The sequence below is a fragment of the Narcine bancroftii genome, chromosome 2, assembly GCF_036971445.1.
Source record: "Narcine bancroftii isolate sNarBan1 chromosome 2, sNarBan1.hap1, whole genome shotgun sequence".
NCBI lineage: Eukaryota > Metazoa > Chordata > Chondrichthyes > Torpediniformes > Narcinidae > Narcine > Narcine bancroftii.
The window spans coordinates 28,172,358-28,198,841 of NC_091470.1; the positions used below are offsets into that span (position 1 = coordinate 28,172,358).

The 26,484-nt window shown below is 41.4% G+C and overlaps 1 long non-coding RNA gene across 2 annotated transcripts in view; it reads left to right on the forward strand.

Annotated features, from left to right (window-relative positions):
- The first annotated feature begins 4,078 nt into the window (after positions 1 to 4,078).
- LOC138752278 (uncharacterized) overlaps positions 4,079 to 26,484 on the forward strand; it is a 119,846-nt gene continuing 97,440 nt past the window's right edge. For both annotated transcript variants that reach the window (XR_011350474.1, XR_011350473.1), the window contains exon 1: positions 4,079 to 4,293. This is a non-coding gene — a long non-coding RNA (uncharacterized lncRNA). The remainder of the gene's footprint in view (positions 4,294 to 26,484) is intronic.

A 26,484-nucleotide genomic window follows, 5' to 3' on the forward strand; every position in this document is an offset into this window, starting at 1 on the left:
GTCTCTGACTATTGGGTAAACACAGTGCCCGGCCCGTGAGAACAGTAAGTGCAGCTTGCATGCATCAAATTGGACGATCTTGGTGGGGGCCTGCAGAAACAAGTTGAAGCAGCGTAGCCAGAATTCAAACTTCCAGAGATCACGGGTCTGTGTCCAACCTCTATGCTCTCAGAAACTTGTCCATTCCAAAATAATTATGGTAATAAATTTGATGCGCTATCAATAACTCCAGAGACTAAAAGTTACCTGGCTGACAGGCTTTTATTACCGTAAATAGAAGGCACATCTCATGTTGCTGACCCGAGACCCAAGTTTGTTCTGGGGGAGGTATTATGGTGTTTCAACCTTTATTAGGGGAATCAAGGAGGAGGAGCCACAGGTACAACCATCAAGGGGCGGGCCAGCCATACACATGCAAACAGTATTAACAGTTCCACCACACACTGTTCTCCTTATATCTGTCAGTCGGTAGGGCAACTTCCTTATGATGACTAGCACATTACCAGACATGTTAAGCTTATGCATGTTGACGATATCTTTGATGGCATTACAACATCCTCTTAGAAATAGGGTATATGCTTGTCGAGCTCCTGAGTATTCTGGTTTTATCGATGACCATGAAAGACCTTTCTCCTTAAAAGCTGTAACAATTTTATGCTTATTGCCAAAATGCTCCCTTGGTGAAGACTTAGCCATCCTGAATCCTCTGTCCAAGGCCATATGTAGGCAACTCCTTACAAGTTCCCTTGGCTGTCCACTTGCATACTGTTCCAGATAATATCTGTGGGCTTTTGTCCTTGCTTTCAATATTTAATGAATGCTTGGTACTGAAGTGGGTCACCATCAAAACTTGAACCTCCCTCTTGAGCATGGAAGAGAGACACTGTCTCTGAATTAGTGATGGGGTAATTTGATTTTGTCTTTCCATTGTTACAGAGTCCTTTGTTGTGTATTGGCCTAGATGTTGTGTGGTTTTATGTTAAAAAAGTGACAGTTTGCCAAGAGCCAAGGTGAAGGTGGGAGACAGACTGAGCATGTGCAGAAAATTATCTAAAAATTTCTGAACTTGGATAATAAACCACCACTGGATGGCACTGTGGAGAGGCCCAGAGCATGGTCTGGAGGACAGTTTAGAATGTTGGGAATTCAAAAAGAATGAACATTCTGAAGGCAGTGAGAAGGATCTGGACCAGTGGTTCCTCTCTCTGCAAGCAACACAAGAAGACAACTTCGAATTTTGTGCTCTCTCTCTCTCTCTCTCTCTCTCTCTCTCTCTCTCTCTCTCTCTCTCTCTCTCTCTCTCTCTCAAAGATCTTTTGACTTCAATTTACCAAACAAACTGAATTTTGTTTATGATCTTTGCTTCGGTTAAGATCGAAGTTTTGAGAGTTTGTGAATTTTGTGTTTGTTTTGTCTCTAAGTTTTTCTGTGGGCTGGTTGGAAATATTCTTTCTTTGGCTTAGCTTCGCGGACGAAGATTTATGGAGGGGGTAAAAAGTCCACGTCAGCTGCAGGCTCGTTTGTGGCTGACAAGTCCGATGCGGGACAGGCAGACACGATTGCAGCGGTTGCAGGGGAAAATTGGTGGGTTGGGGTTGGGTGTTGGGTTTTTCCTCCTTTGCCTTTTGTCAGTGAGGTGGGCTCTGCGGTCTTCTTCAAAGGAGGTTGCTGCCCGCCAAACTGTGAGGTGCCAAGATGCACGGTTTGAGGCGATATCAGCCCACTGGCGGTGGTCAATGTGGCAGGCACCAAGAGATTTCTTTAGGCAGTCCTTGTACCTTTTCTTTGGTGCACCTCTGTCACGGTGGCCAGTGGAGAGCTCGCCATATAACACGATCTTGGGAAGGCGATGGTCCTCCATTCTGGAGACGTGACCCATCCAGCGCAGCTGGATCTTCAGCAGCGTGGACTCGATGCTGTCGACCTCTGCCATCTCGAGTACTTCGATGTTAGGGATGTAAGCGCTCCAATGGATGTTAAGGATGGAGCGGAGACAACGCTGGTGGAATATAACTTAGACTTTAATTACATATGTTATATTTAGGCTGGGGAATTTATTAGTTTTACACTGTTATAGGAATTTGCATAGTAACCAGTGGGCATTGTTATAAAAGGGGGGATTTTGAATTAAAGTTTGAAGGAGAATTTTTTGTTAATAAAGTACTTTTTCATCTTTACCCCTGTGTGATATTCCTTCTTTGTGGTTGCTGGTTTGATCTTGTAACACCATGACTGAGAATATGTTGCTCTATTCACCATTGCTTGTAGCAGGTAATGCAGCTGGAGATGTCCACGTGTGCATGTTCACCCGGATTTCTGACGCTTGTCTGGAAGGTCGTGGGAGCTGTGGTGGAAGAATGGATTTGAGCTTCAGCTCTGTCTGCGGTTGTTATTATTGGTGTTTGTGGATGGCGACGACCTCTCCACTGGCCACCGAGACAGAGGTGTACCAAAGAAGAGGTACAAGGACTGCCTAAAGAAATCTCTTGGTGCCTGCCACATTGACCACCGCTAGTGGGCTGATATCACCTCAAACCATGCATCTTGGCGCCTCACAGTTCGGCGGGCAGCAACCTCCTTTGAAGAAGACTGCAGAGCCCACCTCACTGACAAAAGACAAAGGAGGAAAACCCAACACCCAACCCCAACCAACCAATTTTCCCTTGCAACCGTTGCAACCGTGTCTGCCTGTCCCACATCGAACTTGTCAGCCACAAACAAGCCTGCAGCTGACGTGGACATTACCCCTCCATAAATCTTCGTCTGCGAAGCCAAGCCAAATAAGAAGGAGGATGGGTAACACCGTGCTTTAGGAGGAATTGTCCCTGTGTATGCATGTCTTGTAACTGTGGTACAAAAGGATCTGCCTTAGCATTAAGTGTTTTGTTTTCCCTCTTGTCCTTTCTCAATATATGCCCCCATACATTTCACTTCAGATAAATTACTTCGAACACCTTGGGGCTCCTGGTGCCCTTGCCTTGCCCACATTAGCAGCAATGTTTGCGTCCAGTTTTTCCTCCTTTTCCCTCCTTAGCTGCTCCTCCTCCTCTTGTTTTTCGAAGGGAACATGCCCTTAAGCAATTTTTGTTGTGTAACAAGAGGAGCCACATCCTCCTCAGCCTTGAAATGTGCAGATGTTGTACTAGAACATCTGTTGTACTTGATCCAGAAGGGTTTTGTTTGCTTCTCCTGCTTTCAACACACTGTAACCTGGCTGTATTTCATCCTGCAAATGTTGCCTTAATAATTGACCTTTTTTCTCCAGTTGGAACTGTACATCCTGTGCACCTTCATCCACTTCACCACCATTACGTGAGACACCTTCAGCCATTAACAAGTTGCTGCATTTAACTTCAGTCGATGCCTTAGCGGCGACATCGGCTGCAGCGGCGGTGACCATTGTACGTGTCTCCATCCAACCGTCCGTTGAGCTCCAGCATCCAGCACGCACAAGCCCAAAACTGGCAGTCCCAATGGACAAGCAGCAGCACATCCAAACTGTATTCAAAGTAAATAAATACACAGAAGGAGCCCGCAAACGTAATCCTACCATTTCAGGTGGCTGTGATGCGTTGCTGTCAACAAGCAGGTTTCCACCGTGGCTGCAGTCAATAATATCGCTGTTTCTTAGGAAATGGCTCTAACAGTGTGTCTCTAGGATTAGAAGCCCTGGATCTCTCTACAGCCAATACGGACCGATGGAGGTGGATTACTGTCAGCGGCCTGAACTCAGCACTTCCAATATGGCCACCATATTATTTTCAATATCCTCCAAACAAAGGATGTCTGTTAGGACTATTTCCCCCCAAATGTTTGAAATCATTTTCTGTTCCAACAATGTTTTTTGTTGACTAAATGTAATGAGTTCTATCCATAAAAAACTGGTTGCATGCTAGGTAGGGGTTTTGTTTGTGATGCTTTTCAATTTATTTCATTAGTAAGTCCAAATAAGTTTTTTAGCTATTTATTGATAAACACAAAAGACTTGTAGTGATCTATTATGATGTAACATACCAATAAAAATGATAACATCTGTTGTAACAATGTCCATAGTAACAGTAAACAAAAAAATATTCGAGCCCGACTCTCCCTCTTAGTCTTTAACCCATCACCCCAGTTGATGGGGTAACGAACTCTGAGGAATCGCGCCCAAACTCACCACGCATGCGCCAAATGTCCAAAGAGAATAGCACATGCGTGGATGCAACAACAGCCGTTGGAATGACGGCAGCCACCAGACAGCAGCCTTCGGACCCTGGGACGTCACCGATTCCCACAACCAACCCAACAAAGGCAAGTAACACACTTGTGGCTCCTACAGAAGTTTTTGATCAACACTTTACAATGGATGAATGTGAATGTGAATTATTTTCCTTGGATTCACAAGAGACCAGTTAGTTTAATAATAATATAGTACAAGATGTTGACTGACCATTTCTACCCTTGGATGCTGCCTGATCTATTGAGTTCCTCCAGCTTCTCATTGATGGTTTAATATTTAATTTTTTTTGTTATCTTTTGGGCAAGATGATTAAGTAATGATCAAAAAATGCAACATTACTATATCTTAACCAAAGTCAGTGCTTTGAGTCAGAGCCAGTGGATGTGGTGTACCTGGACTTCCAAAAGGCCTTCGATAAGGTCCCGCATAAATGACTGGCTTCCAAAATCAAGGCTCATGGGATTGGGGGCAAAGTATTATTGTGGATTGAGAACTGGCTGGCAGGTAGAAGACAGAGAGTTGGGATAAATGGCTCATTTTCTGAGTGGCAGGCGGTGACCAGTGGGATGCCACAGGGATCTGTGCTGTTCATAATTTACATTAATGATCTGGATGAGGGGATTGGATGTAATATCTCCAAATTTGCAGATGACACTAAGCTAGGAGGGGTTGTGTGCACGGAAGAGGGAGTCAGGAAGCTCCAGTGTGATTTGGATAAATTGGGGGCCTGGGCAGATACATGGCAAATGTACTACAATGTGGATAAATGTGAGGTTATCCACTTTGGTAATACAAACCGGAGGGCAGATTACTATTTGAATGGCAATAGATTAAGAGATGGGGAAGTGCAGAGAGACCTAGGGGTACTTGTACACCAGTCTCTGAAGGCGAGCATGCAGGTACAGCAGGCGGTTAAAAAGGCAATGGTATGTTGGCCTTCATATCAAGAGGGTTTGAGTATAGGAACAAGGATACCTTGTGAGACCCCACCTGGAGTATTGTGTGCAGTTTTGGTCACCTTATCTAAGGAAGGATGTTCTTGCAATGGAGGGAGTGCAGAGGTGATTCACCAGGCTGATACCTGGAATGGCAGGAATGACTTATGAGGAAAGATTGCGCAAATTGGGATTGTACTCGCTGGAGTTTAGAAGATTGAGAGGGGATCTCATAGAGACCTATAAAATTCTGGCAGGACTAGACAGAATGGATGCAGATGGGATGTTTCCAAGGATGGGAAAATCTAGAACCCGGGGCCATGGTTTGAGGATAATAGGCAAACCATTTAGGACCGAGATGAGGAGGAATTTCTTTACCCAGAGGGTGGTGAATCTGTGGAATTCATTGCCACAGAGGGCAGTAGAGGCAGGTTCATTAAATATATTTAAGAGGGAATTAGATCTATTTCTTCAGAATAAGGGTATTAAAGGTTACGGAGAGAAGGCAGGGACGGGGTACTGAACTTTAAGATCAGCCATGATCTCGTTGAATGGCGGAGCAGGCTCGAAGGGTCGAATGACCTACTCCTGCTCCTATCTTCTATGTTTCTATATGTTAATAATTAATATAAATCATGGTCTGTGGAGGGGTAGAAGAGAATGATTCAATTTTGGTTTCCATCATGTGAAACAGTGTTTTGATCTGGTGAGACACTCCTTTTAAAAAATGTATTTCTTTTTCAACATGCTTGTATTAGTTTGTGAAATACTTTTCCTTGCTCAGATACAATAAATTCAAACAGTATGCAAACCATGGACACCAGTGTACACAAATTCTAGATAAAGCTCCTGCATATCCAGCCAATCGATACTAATCTGCATATTCAAAGTAATTGGAATTGAATTGCATGAAGGTTTCTCAGTCTTGATTACATTGTCAATAAGAAATAAGATATCACCTAAATCTCTCATAGTTTGAAATTGAGATTTGTATGATGTTGTAAATGATGCAGTTAGCTTGGTTGGTGTTGGGGACCTGGGGTGCTGAAGGCTTCCTGATCGTGTCAGAAGTTACGGCCTGGAGCATGGGTTGCCGATTGTTTGGACTGGTCTGTGTGATTGCAGAGGCTTCGGGAACGCTGGAGGACAATCCACGGGTTCTGTATGGGTCTGGGAGAACCTTTATTTGCTTCTTTTTCTTTGTCTGGAAGGGGCATCAGGCAATTTCTGCTGATGGCAAATCTTTGTCTGGCTTATGGCCGATGAAATACAATTTCATGTAATATTTCATCTGTTTTATTACATGACAATAAAAGAATCTTGAATAAGTAGTCAAAAACCTTGACCTCACTGTCAGTTTATTGAGCATTAATATTTAATTAAGAGTGACTATGTTATAAATGATTCCAACTTTATGAACACGTGAGGTGGCCTTTGACTTGTATGGAGGTGACTCGATGCATCACAGCACAGATCCATCCAAAAGCTACACGGCTCATTAGTTTTACGGAGCACTAGAAATGGGACAAGAATGATTGGTAAAGCCACAACCACCAAAACATCCTGAAATATCATGACAGTCTTCATATTGTTTTGATCTGAGACTTGCAAAGATTAAATCATTAATAAGCAAGTGTTGATATTGATACAGGTCACCTTGAGTCAGTACCAAAAGTGTCATATTGTTTGCTGCATTCACTTCATCAGAACAGGATAGAGCACTAGTTCTGACGGTCAAATGATAGCTCGGAAAAATAATCAGTTCTGCTGTGTGGCGAGATTGAACAGATAAAAACTGAAAGTGCAGTGCATTAAAGGTCACCTCCTCCTAATGGCTGGGATGATGAAGATACTTAAGCCTAACTTCCAGTGCTCAAAACACTAAAATATATAACCTGTCTGTCAGGTTATCTGAAATTGGTGTAATAGGACTGGGTGAAAATATTGATCATGCAGTACAACGATATTGTACTTCCTCTTGAATTGGGTCTCACAGTGGGTGGATAGAAGAACTTGCAATGGATCTGGTGATTTAGTCAGAGCGGCGCAATACACAAGCATTAGAGAAACTCCACAGGTCGCCCAGCATCCTGTGCTTTTGGAAATTGCACTCAAGCCCAGTATCAGCTGATTTTCTTGCTTTACCTCAGCTTGGATATGGCAGTGAAGTCTTTCATGGACCGAACGGGAGGGGAAAAACACCACATTCTGCAGACGCCATGATTGAAGTAAACACACAATGCTGGAGACACTCAGCAGGCCAAACAGCGTACTTTATAGAGCAAAGATTAAAGCAATGTTTTGGGCCCTGAGTGATTCATCAAGGTATGAGAAAAATACAGACAGACGCCTGAAGAGAATTTTATGCATATCTTGATGAAGACCTCAGGCCAAAAATGTTGGTTATGTATCTTTATCTTTGCTCTATAAAGTACATTGTTTGACCTGCTGAGTTTCTCCAACTTTGTGCTTGTTTTTATGGACGTTGTGGTGTTTTGACTCATGGCAGCTTCCCTGACTTGGTCTGTTCAAATCAAAGGGAGTAACAATTGACAATGGACTTTTAAATAAGAACATTCCAGCACTTTCTCCAACAGTGGCAGATTTAATCAGCTCTATGATTATCTCTTCTCCTCTTCCCCAACCTCCGCCTTAACAAGGATGATTTACTTCAACTCTGTTCCTTCTGTGTTTTGAGGTGCTGAAGAGGCCGGTGTAATGAAGAGACTATCCTTAATAGGTTTTGGTTTATTCAGAGCTAAAAAAAAGACCACCACCTATTTATTTAGGAGTAGCAATACACCTGCCACAAGGGTTCCATTTGTAGATGGCCAAGAACTTAAAAAGATTTTGCATAAGATATAGAGTGCTACAGAGATTCCCAACTCCTCGTATAATGTGGGCAAAAGCTAAACTCTAAAAGGCCTCAGGGAGTAAAGAGGGAAGTGGCATTTTTGGGCTTGGTTTCGGACAAGAGACTCTTTCAGGTGGCCAGAATACCCCGATGTAAAGCCGCATATTCTACCCCTATGCTGCTGTCGGGAGGCCACCTGAAAGAGCAGGAAGCATCTCCGAGGCGCACTTTCTAACCCTCCTCTGAGAGGGATAATTGCCAGAATAAGTCCCCCTTGGCACCTGAAAGCAGCCCCCTGAAAGCGGATGCTAAGGGGTGGGCTGATGACAATCAGCTGGTGACCCAATACCCCACACCTGACAGTCCCCCTCCCCACTGCCTCTGACCCCTGGAGCAGGACATCAGGGCAGGGGTGTCTGGCGTGGGACGTTGGGGCTAGCCGCCGCTGGCCCGAAGTCCCCTGACGGCTGCCCCTGCCCCGACGTCTCACACCGGCTGCCCTTGCCCCGACATCCTGAAGGGACAAGAGCCGGAGTGCGCTCAGAGGCGTCTCTCCTGCAGCTGTCACTTTCAGGTGGACAGCGCAGCACTTTCAGGACTGCCACCTGAATGACCATTCCATAGGTCTGCATCTGCTTCTGCAGACACATTCTTGGTGGAGAATGTGGCTAAAGAGAAAGGAAAAAGCAGAGCAGTCCCAGAGCTATGGAGGATGTTAAAGCTTCAAGAGAACCGAGAAATCACAGCAAAACAAATGGGATAATTGAAGTGGGAGATGAGTAGCCCAACAAATGATGGAAACTATTACTGGGGTCATGTGACCTGAATGTTGAATTGTGGATTCACTTAACCCTGGCATCATAAATAGGGAATGTGGGTAAACCGCATTAGTTTACAACAGAAGGGATTTTGGAAATAGAAGGATTTAAGAATGGCATCTCTACAAGACAGTGAATTCTATGGATGGATGCAGTTACCGTAAATATTAGAGTATAATGTGAAAAATCTTGTACTGAAATTCGAGCTCAAAATAGGGGGGGGGGGCGGTCACATTAAACACAGGAGTTAAATTAAAAAAAAAATTCTGCCAGTTTTAATGATAAGATTATCAGTAGCTGCCTACAGAGATGGCAGATCAACTGGGGGGGCAGGCAGAGAGATGGTAGCGTGACTCGGACGGGGAGAGAGACACCAGCGCGAATCGGGTGGGCGAGGGGGCGAGAGAGACGCCAGCATGACTCGGGCAGGCAAGGGGAGGTAGGGTCATATTATACACGGGGTTAAAATGTTTCCCCCTTTTTCAACTCAAATATAGGGGCGGGGTCACATTATACACGAAACACATTATACACGAATATTTACAGTAAGTGGACAAAGGAGAAAGGCACATGGAATGTGAATGATTAAGTAAGAAAATAGCAGTATTTCTGATAAGACCAGGACATCAAAGTGCTTATGGCAGAGTTGACTGCAGTTTCACATCAAAGTTTCTGCCTCCATATGCTGTGTGTTCATTGTCTGTAGATGATTCAGTGAGTTTCTGGCTATGGGGAAAAGCAAAAATTCACATCAGCAGGTGGAAACCAGCTTTGAAGCAACCCACTCTCCGAGATTACTCCACAATTAGTCAGGGGAACATGATTATTTAATAAGGAAAGTGAAAGCTCACTCAAAGACAGAGACAAGATGGGAAGGAGAAAGGGAGGGGAAAACTAAATTGCCCTGTTTTTTTTTGCCCAAAATAGAAGAAATGCGCAACGTCCTTCATCTTTGTAAGGACATGTAAGCACTGAGCATTTGACCACTGAGCTCTGAACAACTGGCCAGGAAAGGGAGGGGAAAATGACAGGAAATTCCCAGCGGGTGTGGAAGGAGAAACCGGGTTAATATTTCTGGTAGAAGATCCCAAAAGGCCAGAGGAAGGTAGATGTTGGCAAAACAAAAAATGCTGACATGGAGAAGGAGTGGTTCAGGACAAAATGGAAAAACTGAGAAATAGGGTCATTGATGACATTTGGAGCAGATGGGAATTTCAGATCATAGGGAAGTGGCGAAAACAGACCCAGTGACTTGGAAAGTGTGGGATAAAGAAAAAAGGATGCATCGAGGGATACTGCAAAACAAGAGGGGATGCAATTTAAGGATAATGGTGTGGCATGGTTATTGTGGTCAGTGTAACGCTGTTACAGCGTCACCGATCGAGACTTGGGTTCGAATCCCACACTGTAAGAAGTTTGTACGTACTCACTGTGTCTGCATGGGTTTATCCCGAGGGCTCCAGTTTCCTCCACTGTTCAAAATGTAATGTGGGTTGTAGGTCAATTAGGTGTAATTGGACAGCATGGGCTCATGTGCTGAAAGGGCCTGTTATTGTGCTGTTTGTCTAAATTAAAAACAAATTCTTCCACCTCTCACAGTCTTCCAATTCCACCCCAACTAACTCCATCTGTCTATCATCCTTCACCTCTCTTTGATCCACCATTGACCTCTCCCTTCTCTTTAATACCACCCATCTGCTCTCTTCTTTCTCAGTTTGAAGTAGGATTTTGGCCCAAACTATTGACTGTCCTTTTCTATCCATGGATACTGCCTCACCTGCTAATCTCCTCCAGCCATTAGATTTTGAACCTGAAATATTTCTCTCTGTCCACTGATGTTGCTTGAACTGCTGAGGGGAGGGGAGAGGGGATTAATTTAATTTAGTAGGCTCTCAACATTTGGCTTCTGTAAGAGTAGGTGGCCATGCCCTGTTTGCCACCTCTTGATTTTAGAATTTTATTTGGATGAAACATGGGTATTTCTGGGACCATCTGCAGCTTCTTTCTGATAGCAATGAGCTGCATTTTCTAGTTTGATAAAGATACCAGGACAATCCAATTTTGGCCAGTTCTGCCATTTCACCGTATTCCTAGGATACCCCACAGCAAAGGAAACTCGCCAGGAACCAATCCATTGGAAATAGTACAAGACAGAACATTTAAAACCAAACAACATATCTGGTCAAAGAATGGAGTGATGCCAAAGCTACTTCAATAAAGGGAAACTTAATTGAAACTCTAAACAAATATATGTGCTGGCATCTGTCTATCATCCTTCACCTCTCTTTGATCCACCATTGACCTCTCTCTTCTCTTTAATACCACCCATCTGCTCTCTTCTTTCTCAGTTTGAAGTAGGATTTTGGCCCAAACTATTGACTGTCCTTTTCTATCCATGGATAGAATGGTGATTTATTTCATGGTGCCAATTAAAAATTTCTACTATTTAATAACTCTTTATTATAATGTAATGCAGTTTAATGATCACTGAATATTTCATCTCATGAAATGCCAACCTTAACATATTATGGCAGGAAGCTAATAGTTGCATAGTTCTTGGGGAGCTTATGGTTAATTGAACAATTATCCAATTGCCCTGTTTTTTTTTTGCCCAAAATAGAAGAAATGCACAACGTCCTTCATCTTTGTAAGGACATGTAAGCACTGAGCATTTGACCACTGAGCTCTGAACAACTGGCCAGGAAGAAATGCCCAGCCAACCATTATGAACTCATTATGACAACAGAGAAGAGACTGAGCTGCGCATAAAATATCTTATTGCACGTTAACAATTAACCTGCAGCAATTTAACATTGTCCTTACATAGAGGCGACACATAAATCAAAATTCTGCCACTTGGGGATGTGGCACAGAGCCCACAATGGAATTGATGATGCAGCCTTTGGTTCTCACGGAACTGCTGCAATTTGGAGAACAGCTGGCTGTTTAGCAGGTTGCTCAGGTCTTCTAAGTGCCAGATGCATAGAGTGCATCATAATGTAATCTAAAAGCACCCGCAGCTCTTAATATCCACTCCTGTGGGGACTTTGCTCATTAGGACGTTAATCTAAATTGGTCACCATCACGCCACACAGAGAATGCTGAAATGGAGCTCGGGATGCCCTCACAAAATGGTCATTGCAAGTGGACCTCTGTTTAGGAGATGAAAGTCTGTGTTCCTCTGACTGCCATTATATGTGTATTGTGATCACGAGAGAAACCTTACCGGCGCTTCGCTGAGAATTGACCATTGTCTCATCACTCTCCGACTTCCTCAAGATATCAACCACTGGGTAGTACTTGAGAAAGCTGTGAACCTTCTTGTATTCACTTCACAGAGGGAACTGGAGTGTGAGTGGTTGGTGATAACCTCAGATTGGCTCTCATTTATTCAAGGTTTAATGTGTAGAGATGACACTGCACTTTCCTTTGACATTCACTACCACATCCACTTAAGCTTGTGACTACATTCCTCTGTCATTCCCTTTGCCAACCTCCTCCCTTCCCCCTCCCCCATACTCTCCAACATGATCAATGAACTGGCCTCTGATGCAGCTTAACATCAAACTCTTCTGGCCTGAGTATAAAAGTTGATTGATCTAACATATTAGCTGTTTCACTGCCCATAGATGTTGAATTGTCTACTGAGCCTTTGTTCATTTTCCTCTTTTTATGTCAGACGTGCAGCATCTGTAATTCTTCAGTTTAGCTTTTGGACAGCATCAATGAATGCCAACAATTACAATCTCAATTTCTGCACCAGGCTCTCTCAAACTGCAGCTGGACATAGGTTCCAAATAACCTCTGAAGCAGACCTCAACAAATTGCAGGCGTCTCACAGACCGACATTGAATTCTCAATGGAAACTTTCATTGGCTTTGGATTCTTGTGAGGCTCCGATCACGATGTGAAACTCTTGTGGCAATGGTTCAGGGGTTAAAGTTACCAGGCTGGAACTTCAGAACTATTTACCAACAACACAAGTCTGGATCCCACTGTTCCATCTGTAAAATAGAATTTCGGTTAATAATCTGAAATTTAGAAAGCAAAGAGGCTTCGTAATGAAGTGTGCAAAGATGATTGGATTATCTCTGGTTCATTAATGTTCTTTGGGAGAGGAAAACTGGCTTGTATATGACTGCAAATCTATCCTGTGTGATTTCCCCTTCAGAGCCCTCAAACTAGCCGAACAAAGCCATTAAATTCAATAGCATTGAGAGATGGGCAATTAATGCCAGCTCTTCTGATGAATCCCAGAAACCTAAAATAATAAACCATCTCATTGAATATAGATTTATAATTATGTCAGGTCTTATGAAATATGCCATAATTCCTAACTATAGTGGTCCCATTATTTACATAGTCTGGAAGATTGGATGAATGGTTGCTGGTGAGCTGGGGTGCGTAAAGCAGATTTTGAAGAAGCCCAAGGGGAATATTGTAACATGATGAGGTTTATAGAAGTTCAAGGAATCTTGGTTAATACGTGGCATCAATGTTGCGAAGCAAAGTTTCTGATGCTTAGTACTGCCTTGGTACATGTACTGCATAACTGATCAAGGGCGGTATGGTTAGGATATTTGTTAGCATTGTGGTATTACAGCAACATGGATTCAAATCCTGAGCAGTGGGTAAGGAGTTTGCATGTTCTTCCCGTGTGTGAATGGGTATTAAAGGTTACGGAGAGAAGGCGGGGACGGGGTACTGAACTTTAAGATCAGCCATGATCTCGTTGAATGGAGGAGCAGGCTCAAAGGGTCGAATGACCTACTCCTGCTTCTATCTTCTATGTTAACTCCCACCTTCCCAAATGTACGGGGTTGAAGCACTGTTCCCTCGAGGGTATGCACCTGTTTTGCAACCAGCCCACAAAGGAAATTAACGTGTGCACCAAAGGTTAGTCACCTCATTCAAAGTATGGAATAAAATCGTAACTAAATATGTTACTTTGTAGAATGCAATCAGACGTATTATATTAAAACATGCCAATACAGTTTTATTAGCCATGAGAGAGGCTATGCCAAAATTATATTGAAACAATTCCAATTCCAAGTGAATGCACAAGCATTCACTCCCCACCTACATTTGTCACAGGGAAACAATTTGCACAACATCAGATATTTGCACACACCGACTCCTCAAAATCAGAGAGAACATTGGTTGTAGGTGAATTTGGGCGACATGGATTTAAATGGTTGGGAGTCAACTTCTACTGTGGTGTAAATAAAATAAATTATTTTTAAAAATTAAATTTAATTATCCCTGTCCATGATCTTTGCTCCTGGCAGGACATATTTTCATAGCACAGTTAATGTGTTATATTAATCAAAGGAAGAGTGATCACAGCAAAAAAAAACCACAATGAGCTTCACCTATTTTGACAGAACAAATGGCTGCCGCAGGCAATTCCAAGCATCCAATTGACTGGACAACCAGAGCATTAAAGGACTCTAGGAAATTAAACCCTCATCCACAATTTGTGAAGTTCAACTCAACAATGTCTGAGGAAAATAAGATTCGGAACTCTTATTTAACTATTCTTAAAAACAAAGGATTTCACCAGAACCAAGTATAAGTGACTATATTTTATTTGGTCTGATTTTGTGTGGAGCGGTCATGTGTCACTGACACAGCTACTCCCTCTCGCCCCAGTGACCCAAGTTCAATTTTGTCTTATGATGCTGTTTTGCACACACTCCCCTCGCCACTGGTCTCGTTTGCCCCCACATTCCAAAGATTTGCAAGCTGTTGGTTTTAATTGGATCCTGCAAATTGCCCCTTAAGTGAGTGATAGGAAAATCTGGGTGGAGTTTGAGGACTGAGAGAGAGAGACAGGAGAATTCTCCAAGACAGGAGAATAGTCTTGATAGGATTGCTCTGAGAGGGTAGGGCTGAATCGTCTCCCATATCATATGAATGTTTGTTTATTCTCTCAGGCAATATATAAAATTATTATCCTGCTTCTGAATATTTTACAACAATAAATAAATAAAAAGTGCACAAAAAGTAAGGCAGTTCTTTGGTTCATTGATTATTCAGGAATCTGATGGCAGTGAGGAAGAAGCTGTCCTTGGACCATTGAGTGCTTGTCTTTAGGCTCCTGTACCTTTTCCTGATGGTAGCAGAGTGAAAGGGCATGGCCTGGGTGGTGGGGGTCTTTGAGGGTGAAGGGTGCTTTTATAAAGAAACCGCTTCTTGTAGATGTTCTCGATGGAGTGAATTCTGATGGCCGTGATGTTGCAGGCCAAGTTAAAAACCCTCTGGAGTTTTTTTCTTTTCCTGAACATTGGCACTTCCACACCAGAGAGTGATGAAACCAGCCAGAATGCTCTCCACGGTACACCTGTATAAGTTTTCGAGAGTTTTTGGTGACATACCAAATCTCCTCAAACACCTCACAGAGTATAGCTGCTGGCGAGCATTCTTTGTGATTGCATCGACATGGAGGCTTCAGGACAGATCCTCAGAGATGTTGACACCCAGGAATTTGAGCCCTCGATGAGGACTGGGTCATGTTCTCCTGACTTCCTCCTGAAGTCCACAATCATTTCCTTACATTGAGTGCAGGGTTGTTGGTATGAATCTACTCAATGAACTGATCTATCTCCCTCCTGTACACTTCCTTATTGTCATTTATGATTCTGTGACTGTGGTGTCCTTGGCAAATTTGTAGATAGCTTTGGAATTGTGCCGGCCACACCATCATGGGTGTATAATGAGTAGAGCAGTGGGCTAAGTATGCATCTTTAAGGTGCACCTGTGTTGATGATCAGTGAGGAAGAGACATTGTTTGTAGTGGACAATTTATAGTGGACAATTCATCTGTCAAGAGATGGGACCTGTGTGAAAGATGGTGTCTGAAGTTAGCTCAAATATACGTCACTGAAGTACTATAGCAGCAACTCTACTAGCTGTTCCATCTCTGATATCTCCCCAAACACAGAGTGAGATTCACCAACTGAAGGCGTGACTCTCATTTCTAGCTTGCCCATGCTCTGCTTTGAGGTCTCCTGGATGAACTCACTGGGTCAAGCAGCATTGATGTAAGAAAATGAATGGTCAATGTTTTGGGCTGGAATCCTTCATCAAGATTGACTTTATCAACATTGATCGTTATTTTTCATCCACTGATGCTGTTCAATCCACTGAGACCCTCCAGCTTCAGATTCCAGCATTGACAATTGCTTGCTCATACCTATTCTGTGTTTAGATGTTGTGCAGTCAGTATCCGATACATTTAAGCAAGTGGCTGAGTTTGTCATTTGAAATCAAATTGATGGAGTGCAGGTTCTGAATGTCTAAAATATGAAAGGACTTTGTGTTTGAATTAAACGCACTAAAGTAAATTTTGCATCACCGCAGATTTCGAGCTGACCCACGACAGCATTAATAACTCTAAAATGATTCACAAACTCACATTAATTTTATGTGGTTCCTTCCCAATCGAGTGAAATTTGTATCATGGAGTCGCTTGTTCTTGGTTATTATTTTTCATTTTATTGAGCATGTCTCGTAATATTTAACTCATAAAATTGTTCGATGTTGAGCTTTTGCCCAACAGTGCATAGCAGTTAGTTCAAAATAAGAAATGTAGGCCATAAAACTTAGTAATGATAACATTAATTATTATTTATGTACAAATTTTACAGAGAAATGTTTGATAGTATTTTACTGAGAAATATAGGACTGTATTTTCCCATTACAAAATATATGCAGGAACCACGTTGTTCATGCCTGCCACAACAATGTGTTCAAGCTGCATTTAAAAATCATGGTCCCATTGCATTATCATAACTAGAATGGTCAACGAGTGCCAAACACATTGATTGTGGTACTGAAGCAAATCAACACAGTGTTATTTCAGGACTTGCAAGCACCAAACGGTTTAATTGAAATTGTGGGTGTACCTCTTAAAGAGGAGATGCTCAGAGCTGGCCTTGGCAGCTGAAGGTCATTCCAAAGTCTTTTGTACAGCAGAAATCAAATATATTGAATTATTTATTGTTACCTGTACCAAGATAAAGTAAAAATCTTTGTTCTGCGTGCTTTCCAGGCAAGTTAACTCAGTGCAATAATTACAAATGAACTGTGACAGATTATGTTATATTTTATATTATGTATAGATCTGTTTTTGGTAGATAGATTGTGGGGTTTTAGTTAGGTCACAAAAAGATACATTTCAAAACACATCTCATTTCAAAATGCAAGAGTTATGCATAAGGCAGTGCCAACAAGTTTGTAAAGACAATAGATTCATGTGCTGGAGATTTTCACAATGAGGTGCAAATGGAAGCTCTTTCATGAATTGAATTTGGGAGTCAGCAAGCCGTTTTGGTGGACTGTGGTATTTTAGGAAGGTCATGTGGTTTTGCAAGCAGAGAGAGTCAAACAGGTTTTTCTGTAAGTGTGACAGAGAGAGAGAGAGAGAGAGAAAGAGAGAGAGGGAGAGAGGGAGAGAGAGAGAGAGTCTGGTTTTCTGCAGTGGCTTTTGGAAGCTTGTTTGAAACTCCATTTTGAAGATGTGTTGTGAGTTCAGCATGTTCAAACCCCTTGTGGTCTATACAAGAGGAGATGGCTGGCTGTGTAATGTTTCACCTGAGATAAGGGAAACAGAAAATGAACTCTGTGATGACCTGAAGGAAAGAGATTATCATCTGGAAAATCCTGATTGGGCAAGTTTCTTCGGCAAGACACTGAAGTGGCTGATCAGAAGGAATCAGTTTGTGTGTGTCCAAGGAGCAACAATTCTCTCTCTGAAAACCAACAAGAACCTTCCTGAGTGATAACCATTTACCTTTCAAGCACCAAAGTCTGATGAAAATTCCTAAATTCTCTGCACAGTGTAAGAATTGCCTGATACCTCTGAATTTGGAGGAGTGAGAAGTGAGATTGAACTGTGAATCAAATAACTTTTTTGACCTTACACACACATGCGCACAGAATTAGGAGGGGATTAAGTTAGGTTACGTTAAAGTTTCATCTTGTTTTTATGCTTAAAGAAAATTAAAAGTAACTTTTGGTTAAGTAACCATTTGTCTTGGTGAATTTCTATTGCTGCTGGGTTTTGGGGTCCTCAGGGCCCGTCACATTACAAATAAATAAGGTAACCTGGTAGAGAGTAGTGTTGCTGTCAGTCCAATAGGGCAAAAGAGAAAAACACAAAAAACATAGTGCAGGATAGAGAAAAGAAATACCGACTTCTCGGAGTGTCTGTGGCAGTAAGTGTTTCAGCAATACACTCTTAACATGGACTTTCACTGGACAACATTTCATTTAAAAAAAAAGGTTGGCTTCCTGAAGCAAACAGTCAGGGCTATGCTAGACAACTTCAAGCTGAACACAAAGATCATTTCAGATGTGCTCTTTCACGTAGGAAAATGGAGAAACATTAAATTAACTTTTGCATGTTCAATGATGCTGACACATTGCGCTAGTTCAACCGACATAAAAATTGATTTGGTGCTGATTTTCATTTATACTTAGCATCCTATGCTTCTCGTGTCAGTGTTCAACAATAGTCAGCCAACAGTGATGGATTCCAGTTGCCCTGATACCACTTTTCCATGGTCACAATGTCCCGTTGCAACCTTTCACCAGGTTCGTCTCTGACTGCACCAAGATCAGCAGGGAAGACGTCCAAGTGCGAAGGCAGAAAATGAATTTTCACGGTTTTGTATGGTTGGAATAGACTTAAATTATGACAGGAAATTTAAAAAAAAAAGACTGTTTATGTCTAAAAGTTGGTACAGAATAGGAAAAAAATTCAGGTGATTTTCTTGATCAGCTGCCCAAAATCCATAAAATACACCAAAGGTGCTCAGGAAGCAATGTTTTCGTTATGATATTTACCTGCCCTCTTTGAGAACTCACAGGTTCCGTAATACTGTATTATTGGTCAGAACCATTGCAACTGGGAAGATATGTTCAGTCCTTCCCTGAGCTGCATACACTAAAAATAGCCCAATGAAAGCCCTTACAACGAAGTCACGTCAAAATATGTAGTGGATCAATGGCTGAGAATTAAAAGGAGCAATTTAGTTTCTGATCTTGCATGACATGAACTTGAGCACTTGGGTCAGTGAAAAAAAATGAGTATGCTATTTTCATGAAGGGATATTGCAGAGATTTCTGATTTGGGTGTCAGAGAACAAGATTTACAGAAAGTAAGTACGCAGGGAAAGTGAGGTATTAGGGATGTCTATGGGACATTATTGTTGGGGGGGGGGGGGGGGGGGACCAAATACAAAAGATTGAGAAACTCAACAACTGCAGGTACTGAGAATTTAAGCAAACAATGAGCTATTGGAGGAACTCCGTGTGTCAGCATTACTCATGGATAGCAATTGTCAATCAATCTTTTGGGGCAGGATCCTGTTTCAAGACTGGGTGAAAGGTCATTGACTGAGTCATTGACGGTTCCTTTCTACCTACGGACCAGTTGAGTTCCTCCAGCTTCTCACAAAATAAGTGAGATTTATTTAGGACCTTGTGAGGTCATTATCTGGACTATTGTGTACATTACTGGCCTCCTAATTTAACAATTTAATTTCATTTAGTTCTACAACATGGTAACACGAGACCGCACTGCCCCAATACACCCAAGTGTCCAATTAACCTAATAAACCTGTATGTCTTTGAAACGTGAGAAGAAACCCGTGCCCCTGGAGAAAACGCGCATGAGCTTGGGGAGAACACACAGACGCTTTACTGACAGCGGTACATTATAACCAGTGTCGCTGGCACCGTAATAGTCTTGCATCAACCACTATGAAAATGACACTGCTCTTGAAACATTTCAGAGAAAGTTAACTAGATTAATACCTGGAATCAACAGGTTGTCTTCTGAGGGTAAAAAGACCAGCTAGACTTGTGTGTAATGGAATTAAAAAGAGAGAGGAGGTACCTGATCAAAGCGTATGGGTTTCTGGGATATCTTGACAAGTATGTTTTTTTTTCACGTCGGGGGAACTGGAAATCGAGATTCAAGTGACTTGCGGCAATCAGGAGTAAATGAAAACCAGAAATCGAGGTCACTGTTGAAAAATAAGTGAGGCAAAATGTTTTCTTTCAGAGAGTCATAACATTTTGGAGTCCTTTTTTTCAATGGATGGTAGAAACAATCTGAATATTTTAAGCCAGGCATGGACAATTAATAAGCAAGTGGGTGATGTTCTAGTTCAAGTTTATTATCATTTGACTGCACATATACAACCCGACGAAATAGCAGTTCACCGGACAATGGTGCACAAGTATACACATATAGTACATGATAATCACACAGTAAGTGGGACATAGAACATTGTAGCACAGTAAAAGTCCTTCAGCCCATGATGTTTTGGTAAACCATGTATATCTACAAAGAAAAAGGACAGAACGATAACATTTAAAATAAATATTTTTGGATGATTGACTTGGTTTCAGCATATGGTTCATCCATCTCACAGCCTGCGGGAAGAAACTATTTCCCACCCTGGCAATCCTGATTTTGGTGCAACTGTTCCTCCTTCTTGATGTCAAAGATACTGGGTGCTGGATGGAAAGATTCTTCTATAATTCTTTGAGCCGTAACCTGTATAACATGGTTTTGCATAGCGTGGCATTTGATATTACACAGTTTATAATATTAATATAGTAATAATCAAAAAGTGGACTTGCTGTAATGTGGTGATCAAATAATAAAGCTTGGGTGTCAAGACAATTGTTTGAAGAATTATTCAAAACCTATTTTTGTCCTTCACCAAATATTACTGCAGAGGTAATAACTTGGATTTTAAAATTTTATTGCTCTTTCTGAGTTGAACAAGTAAGGGATTGCTTAATGTGATATCTGAGTGAGAAGGGAAGGCTGAGAATCACTGCTCTAGACCTAATAGTTATTGAAATATTTTGCTTGAGAAAAATGGTCATTGGACCATTTCCTTTGGAGTTATGAAACCCTGCACATAACGAGTCAATTAGGTACGATTAAAACAGTGGTTTTCAAACTTTTTCCTTCCACCCGCATACCACCTTAAACAATCCCTTACTAATCACAGAACATCTATGGCATAGGGAATACTTAAAGTGGTCTGTGAGTGGAAAGAAAAAGGTTGAGAACCAGTGATTTAGATGGTAAGACTGCACCAAATTAGTATGACTGTCTCTTCCTTGTTGATTAAACATAATTAACTGTTCTAATGAAATGCCATTTACTTGAAAGGTTAACGCTACAGATGCCATCAGGATTCCTGAGATTTTCTAGCATTTTCTGTTCGATTTTGGATGCCCGGCATCTGTAATATTTTGTTTTTAAGCAAGCATGATTGCTTGGCAAGGGAAAGAAAACATCGACTTTTTCCATCCATTGGGTTAATGCACGAGAAGCTTACGTTCCATCTTAAATGGTCACTACTGTTCGTCACATAATGTGATGTTCCAGTCACAGGTTTAGTTGTGGATAAAGGAAATGGTTCTAAGTTTTCTTCCTTGGACTTTGAATTGCTGCTAACATCCTTCTTAGCTTTTCCTTGGCTCCAACTGGAATTAATACATTTTCTGTGGCAAAGAAAGATTTCATATATTTTATTCCAAATTTTTATTTTCCTAGTTGAACTTTGACCCTGGTGACCTTCACCTGTGATTTCACGTAAGCTTTGGAAGGCCATACACTTCAAAAAAACTGCTGTGCAATTCATCGACTTACTGCATATGGCTGATCTGTGGCTCAACCCCAATCGTCGACCATTCTTGCACTTTTTAGCATGTTTGACTATGAAAAATCCATTGCTTAGTTTTTAATTTCTTCTTTTAACCCATCTTGAACAATTTTTTTTTCAGTAAGGGATTTGGAGACTCTTCCTGTTCTAGGCTTCAGATTTCTCAGGCTCGCAAGGTTCGTTTCTGGCATAATGAAAGAAAGAAGCTTGAACTTGCTCAGTTTCTCTGAGGTTTGGAAGAATGAACAACAATTTTATTGACATCCATGAATTTCATATGTTGTATCCAGTTGGGTGCCATGAGAAGATTGCGCTTGGTGGGGAATCTGAAATGAGATTTTGTCTCGGCATAAAGGCAAATCATTTAAGACTATGTTGGGGAGGGATTTCTTCTGTCAGACATTTGTAAATTGCTGGTATTTTTTTTAATACAAAGAGCTATAAATATCGATGTATTAATTAGATCAAACGGTGAAACCAACTGTGTATTTGGTTTGCAGGAAAATCAAGATTGGTGGCAGAAATGCTCAAAAGTGCTAAAGAAAGTCATACGGGGTTAGTAGGTTAATTAGTCACATGGGTGTATTTGGGTGGCTTGAGGGCGGGAAGGACCCATTACCGTGCTGTATCTATAAATTTTAAAAATACATTAAAATTCAGCAGGTCGCACAGCACCTATATGAAGTAAAGGGTAACCAACGTTTCAGGCCTGAGCCCATCATCGAGGTAAGGGATTACAGAGACGGGAGAAGTTGATGGGAATTTAGTGGGGAGGTGACAGAATCAGATGAATGGTGGATTGATTGGGCATAAAGTCTTCTTGTGCTCTTTTTTATTATGTTGTTACATTCTTATGCTTGGAATTTTCTCATGTTTTCCTTTAACCGAAGGTTTTGAAACAAGCGATCAGTCTCATTACTTTTATTTTAGTGTTTGAATGTCTTCTTTATTCTGGTATCAGATGATGTTTGAAGGGTTTCTTTGATTTATTCCTCCACCCTTCTGCTTGCATAATTCGTGTAGATTTTGCTTGTTCAATCACTTCTTGGACTGGCTTATAACATCTTGGAAGTATTTAGCATTGCTGTTTATTGCTTTAAAGTTTTCCAGGAAAATACTGACCTCAGAAAAATCCCCTCTCTTCAACTGAAATGAAAACGCAAAATGCTAGAAACAGCAGGTCAGGTAGCACCTGTGGGGAGAGAAACCACGTTAATCCTTCCAGCCCAAGAATCTTTTGTCGCATTTTCACTTTCCTTCATCTGTTGCTCCAGTTGTCAGTTCAATCCTTTTGAAAGTTGTAAACTTTCCCATGATGTGGCCTCATCATTAGTATATGCCCATAAATACTAATCACTCTGACTTATTTTATGCATTCGTGAAACGATGCCTTACCAAAGATGTCTCCAGATTACTTTGACAAATGCTGTTTGGTAGACTGAAGTCATCCAATAGCTTCCCTTATGACTGAATACTCTCCCTGAAAGCGGGTTAAGATTCTTATTTCCATGGCTAACTTACCATGAAGATCTTATCAATAAAAAGATGATGCTTCAAATGATCCGATGATTCATGCATTGTCAGGCGCCATCCTGAGAAAATGTGAATGAGGTGTTCATGGAAATCGAGATTAAAGTGAATAGCATTCTTCATTTCTTCTGCAGTAATACCGTTTGAGCAGATTTATTTTTCTGCAATCTTCCACAGAGGGCCAAGTTTTTCCATAATGGGGAGCTATGTCTTTATTTTAAGATATCAAATAAAATCTTCCTTCCTGGGTCTAGCCTGGGAATAAATTTACCCTTGGTTCCTTGCTCGCAATATTGAGTTCAACAGCACAGTTGATATCAAAAGAAAATATGCAGAATTTTTTTCCCTTTGCAAGTTCAGTGAATGGAAACCAAAATTGATAGCATACAAAATCTCAATGCCGATTTATTGTCCAACTGAGAGCTAAGATGTTGAAAGCTCCTAGTACGGAATGCATTTTACAACTGGCTGGTTGTAAAATGAACAGCAGGAGGAAAAGAAACTTCCCACTTGTTGGGTCTTAACGGGAGGCGTGGTTAATATAGCAGTTAACACAACACAATTGCTTTGCCAGGTGCTGTCTGTGAGGAGTTTGTACGTTTTCCTCGTGACTTGCATGGGTTGTCTTCTGGTGCTCCAGTTTCCTCTCATTCTCCTAAATGTAGGTTAATTGGGTGGCATGAGGTTTATGGGTCAGAAGGCCATTCTATCAGGCTAGATCATGAAAATTTTTAAAAACCTTCATCGAGACTTCATGAAGGGCTTCATCCTGAAATGTTGGCAGTTCTTTTTCTCCCACTGCTGCAGTTCCACCCATGGAGTTTCCCTGACAAATCGTATTTTGATCCTGATTTCAGCATCTGAAATCTCTTGTGTTTACATTGCGATTTATTCTGCTTTCCATTTGCAACAGCTTTCTTCAATAGATCCCATCCACTTATGCTCTAGCCTGTACATGGTTTGCAAGGATGCATTGATGTTTGCACTGAGTAATAAACTAAAGACTTCACTTCGGATTCAGAATTTATTGTCATGAACGTGTCATGAAATTTGCTGTTTTGCATCAGCGTCACAGGTGCAAATATTTCTATAAATTACATTTCAGAATAAATAAATAGTGCAAGAAGGTCGGCCGATATGAAGCATATCAGTTCATTGTCCATTCACAAATCTGATGGCAGAGGGGAAGAAACTGTCCTTGAGCCACTGAGTATTCGGACTTCTGTACCATTTTCCCTGAGGCTGGCAGAGAGAAAAGGCCATGGCCTGGGTGGTGAGGGCCCTTGAGGATAGACACCGCCTGTCCCTTTTCAAGTTTAAAAAAAAGATCTAGTGAATATCCAAAGATTTCCCTCATATCTTTGGATTCATTTGCAACAATAGTTTAATCTACATTGCCACCATAATATGGAGAAATAGCTTAACAGGATAATGAGACAAAATCTTGCTTCAAGCAACAGAACAAGGGCTGAATAACAGGTTAGTCAGTCTGATATTTCAAGAAGAATTTAAGAGGCAGAAGCAGATGGAGTTTCTCTGGAATCTGATAGGAACCATAGTCGATGCCAAAGGAATACCCAGTTTAAATGGCCAATATTTAGGGATTCATACAGTGAAGGCTCCATCTTCGAGCTGAGACTGTAGCTGATGTTGAATTCATGATTATACGAGGGAAAAATACTGAAGTGGTTTCCCGCTGCCTTCTTCAGTTGCAGTGTCCATACTGGACGGTTCACCCTGGCCATTGATCGGCAGATTCATCTGCCCAATGTTTTTAGTTTCACAACCATAAATTCCACTTTGTAGAATCTGCTTGTAAAAACCATCCACCATCTGCAACCCATGGCTTCACATGACCCTGATTGGGAGTTAAACAGGTATTACACCTTGCCCAAGGGTGCCTTGCAGGCTATAGGACGGAAGGAGCGCCTTACAGCTACTTTTCCTGAGTAATTGCAGAGCACCGACCCTGACCTCCCTATACAAGAACAGTTTTAATTCAACAGCTATTAGGCTCTTGAGCTTTGCCAGACTCCCACAACCTTAACCATAAACTAGATTGATGCTACATTAAAATCTCGTTGAACAATTGAAATATCACATTTTCTTTCTTGAACAAACTGCAATTATGAATATTTATTTATTTATGCTTTGATTTATTTTCTCTTTCTTGGACCTGGCATATATTATTGAGCTTGGTATATCTTAGATATGTGTTTGGTTGCATCAAATATGAATTTTGCGGGGGGCGTGGCAAGATGGCGTAGGGAACAAACGTGCCTTCCACACCTCTCCTGACCCTGATTTATTGTTTTGTCTTTAAGTACCCGTTAAAGTTCTTTTAAACGTTTATAAATAATAAGAGGTGTTGGATTAGTGCCTAATGGTTTATATGCAAAAAAAAAGGGTAAAAGAAAACATCAACAGACTGTTAAAAAACTACATTTTCCGAAATTGTCTGAGCCTACTTGTTTACAAGAAGCCAGGACTCAGCGTAGAATGGATCCAGAGGAAGACGTACAGAGTTCGGCATTGAAACTCCGTTTTAAGCCGGCGAGGCTCTTTGAAGGTCGCATTCAACAGCTTTCAGACCAAAGAGCTGGACGGGTGCCAGTATTTCACACAACGGCCACTGTGAGTGCTGTTACTCAGACTTTAACAGTTGAATTAGCTGGGGCACCACCAGCTGGAGAGCTAAAGAGCTGTCATTCGACTGCTACAGTGGTGGCGCTGCAAAATGCATTTTCAATTACAACGGTTTTTCCAGACATCGATTCAGTGAAGATGATTAAGAGATTTGGCTTAAAGATAACTCTGATCTTCAGTCTCCTGGCATTGCTGGGGGGACTTTGAGAGGGATTTTATACGAAGTCAAACTGCTAGAAAAGACACTAAATTAAGGGAAGGGACAGAAGATCCCGTGGTCTCTAAGGAACAGCAAGACCCCATTATGCCTGAATCTACTTCTGTTGAAATGTCTGTTAAGGATCTTGAAGATAAGATATATTCTGTATCGAGTCACTTAGCTAATTTTGTGAACCTGTTTATTTCCAAGATTAATGCGATGGCGGAAGTCATTAATGGAACTTTTAAGCTTGAAGCCATTGAAAGATTTGAAATGTGTGATCAAGGTTTAGTCGATGCACAGGATCAACTGCAAGATGAAAATAGAATAATTGAAACATTGCAGATCCAAGATAAAAATTTAGCAAAAAAGGTTGGAGAATCAATCTAGACGGAACAAAGTGAAAATTGTTGGTTTGCCAGAAGGCATAGAAGGACCAGATCCAAGAAATTTTTTTACTGAATGGATTCCACGAGTGTTAGGACAGGATAAATTCCCTGAAGGCTTAATACTGGAACGTGCTTAAAGAGTTTTAAGAAGAAAATCTTTTTCAGGACAGAATCCAAGATCTGTTTTGATCTGTTG